Genomic DNA, 3,399 nt, shown 5'->3' with positions numbered 1-3,399 from the left:
TTTACAAAACAAACAAAAACCCCAATTAAAAAGTGGGCAAAGGACATGAACAGACACTTCTCAAAAGAAAACATTTATGCAGCCAACAAACATATGAAAAAAACCTCAACATTATTAGAGAAATGCAAAAAGCTCAACATCACTAGAGAAATGCAAGTCAAAACCACATTGAGATGCCATCTCACACCAGTCAGAACGATGATTCTCAAAAAGTCAAAAAACAACACATGCTGGTGAAGCTGTGGAGAAATAGGAATGTTTTTACATTGTTGGTGGAAATGTAAATTAGTTCAACCATTGTGGAAGGCAGTGTGGCAATTCCTCAAAGACCTAGAACCAGAAATACTATATGACTCAGCAATCCCATTATTAGGTATCTACCCAAGGGAACATAAATCATTCTATTATAAAGATATATGCATGTGTATGTTCATGGCAGCACACAATAGCAAAAATACGGAATTAACACAAATGCCTATCAATGATAGACTGGATAAAGAAAATGTGGTACATATACACCATGAAATACTATGCAACCATAAAAAGGAACAAGATGATGTACTTTGAGGAACATGAATAGAGCTGGAAGCCATTATCCTTAGCAAACTAATACAGGAACAGAAAACCAAAAACTGCATGTTCTCACTTATAAGTGGGAGCTGAACAATGAGAACACATGGACACATGAAGGGGAATAACACACACTGGAGACTGTTGGAGAGTCAGTGGGAGGGAGAGCATCAGGATAAATAGCTAATGCATGAGGGGCTTAATATATAGGTGATGGGTTGATAGGTGCAGCAAACCACTAGGGCACACATATACCTGTGTAACAAACCTGCATGTCCTGCACATGTATCATGGAACTTAAAATGAAATGAAAATTTTTTTAAACAGCTTGGGATCTTGGAAACAATATGAGACTAAGGAAATAGGGAAGAACAATTATAGACTCAGAAACAGAGCCAATCTCTGAAAATTATCTACTGAAAGAATCAATATTAAGTTCTAGGAAACTGGGTGCTTTCAACGAGCCACCAGACAGCCGGGCTTCTTCAAAGAGCCACAGAAAGTGAACAGGTTGACATGAACTCAAGACGAGATTAAAAGATTAAATTCAATTAAATCTCAAGCTGAGATTTTAAAATCACAATAACTCACTAATAAAAGGAGGCAGATGTTGTGTGCAGGAAGGGCCAGAGAAGAGAGACTGCAAGGCTAATAGCAGAGAAAAAGAGCACATGAAAAGCAGATGTCACCATGACAAATCAAAGACATCTGGTGGAGGGAAAATTTCAGAACCTTTTAAAAGAGAAGGAGAAAACAAAGATGTAAGTGATGAGCAAGATGATGATCTTGAAGGAGAGGTTGGAAAATCAACTAATTAATTTAGTGTCTTTCTTAGGAGAATATCAAGATAATTAGAAAGAAAACAGTAATGAAATCATAAACAAATAAAATGTTGTTGAGTTGAAAAGCCTAAGTGTTCAAGCAAAAAGACTCACTCCCCATGATCCACAAAAAAAGATGGATATAAAAATTATGCATAAAACATTCTGAAACTATTTTATAACTACAAAACAAAAAGACATCTTGTAAGCATTCACTTGGAAAAAACGTGGTCACTAAGAAAAAACGAAGTCAAGATGAGCTTATATTTGTATATAGCATTAAGTTTCAAACACATAAAATGTTTAGAGTTTTGAGAAAAAAATGTAGAACCTAAGAATTTTCAATTCAGACAAAGGGAAAAATATTTTTAAACACTTAAGATCTTACATGAGGTCTTATAACAATACCTTTCTTAGGAAAAAATAACCTAAAGATGTCTTTAATAAAAGAAAGAAAGAGGCCAGGCACAGTGGCTCATGCCTATAATCCCAACACTTTGGGAGACCAAGGCAGGCAGATCACTTGAGGCCAGGAGTTCAAGACCAGTCTGGCCAACATGGTAAAATCCCCTTTACTAAAGATACAAAAATTAGCTGGGTGTGGTGGTGCACATCTGTAATCCCAGTTACTGCAAAGGCTGAAGCCTGAGAGTTGCTTGACTTGGGAGGCGGAGGTTGCAGTGAGCCCAGATTGCACCACTGCACTCTAGCCTGAGTGAAAGAGCAAAACCCTGTGTCAAAGAAAAAAAAGAAAGAAAAATAAAGATTACAAGCCTGGGAGCATTGTATTAGAAAACAAATAGTATCAAGAACTAAAATTGTCTCTGCAGCAAATTCAGCCTAGGTAAGTTTTATTACAAACACAAGTACAAATGATACAAAGTAAACACAAAAAGAAATAGAAAAGATGAAAAATGAGAACACATGGACACAGGGAGGGGAGTACTAAATACTGGGGTCTACTGGGGGGAAAAGGGGAGGGTCAGCGGGGGGGGGAGCTGGGGAGGGATAGCCTGGGGAGAAATTCCAAATGTGGGTGAAGGGGAGAAAGGAAGCAAAACACACTGCCATGTGTGTACCTATGCAACTGTCTTGCATGTTCTGCACATGTACCCTAAAACCTAAAATGCAATAAAAACTTTAAAAAAAAAAAAAGAAATAGAAAAAATATATACAAAATTCTTATAAATAATTTAAGAGTAATTACATGGGTTGTATTAGGAAAGCGTAGCGTGGCAGAAGACAAATATAAAAGTGCAAATTTATTATGCTACTTTGATGAGGACAAATGATCAAATTCCTTGATAACTAAAGAAAAATGTGTTAAAGAATGTATCGTTAAAATTTAAAGTCAATTGCTAGAAGACTCTGAAGAATGTATTTAATTCCAAATCATGAGAAGGTGAAACAAACAAAAGATTCCTCAAAATCAGAAGAGATAAGACAATGAAAACTGTGAAGTAGAGTAAAAATGCAAACTACAAAACAACATGATATTGAAATTGCAGATAAACTAAATCAATTGTGGCTTTGAAACGTGGTTTTGTCTTCTTATCTAAAAAATCCAGAAGTAGATCATTTTGCGGCTTGTTAAGCATGATAACTGGGTTTTCACGCTCTTGTGGGAGACATGCCTCCCTCAAACCTTGTTACATCATTGGCACATTAAACATCTGATGTGAAAAAAAGGGGAGAAAAGTCAGAAGCAAGCGGTCTGGGAGGATTTAGAAGTTCCACAGGGTCACAGGGGACCCCAGATGTGTTGAGCTTTCTACATTGCTATCCTAGTGTGTGTGTTTCTTCACCAATATAGATTCTCCAGCTAAAAATATGATGTCTGAAATTTATGTGGCAGAAAAGAAAAAAAGGAAAGCTGCATAATCCCTACCCTCCAATTATACTTTCTGGAAGTTAGACCTATGGCTTCAGTCTTCATCCATTATTTGTAACTTAGTCATATGCCAAACATTCCACAAAAGAGCATGAAAAATGAATAAGGACCATTCCG

The 3,399-nt window shown here is 36.5% G+C and overlaps 1 non-coding gene across 1 annotated transcript; it reads left to right on the top strand.

The window, feature by feature from the left end:
• Window positions 1–2,965: 2,965 nt before the first annotated feature.
• LOC118150013 (small nucleolar RNA U13) lies at window positions 2,966–3,070 on the top strand. The gene has a single exon (XR_004737782.1). It is a non-coding gene; the product is annotated as a small nucleolar RNA U13 (small nucleolar RNA).
• The last annotated feature ends 329 nt before the right edge of the window (window positions 3,071–3,399 follow it).

The sequence above is a fragment of the Callithrix jacchus genome, chromosome 21 (assembly GCF_049354715.1).
Source record: "Callithrix jacchus isolate 240 chromosome 21, calJac240_pri, whole genome shotgun sequence".
Classification (NCBI taxonomy): Eukaryota; Metazoa; Chordata; class Mammalia; order Primates; family Cebidae; genus Callithrix; species Callithrix jacchus.
The sequence above is the reverse complement of the archived record's forward strand: the minus strand, read 5'-3'. Positions and strand labels throughout refer to the sequence as shown.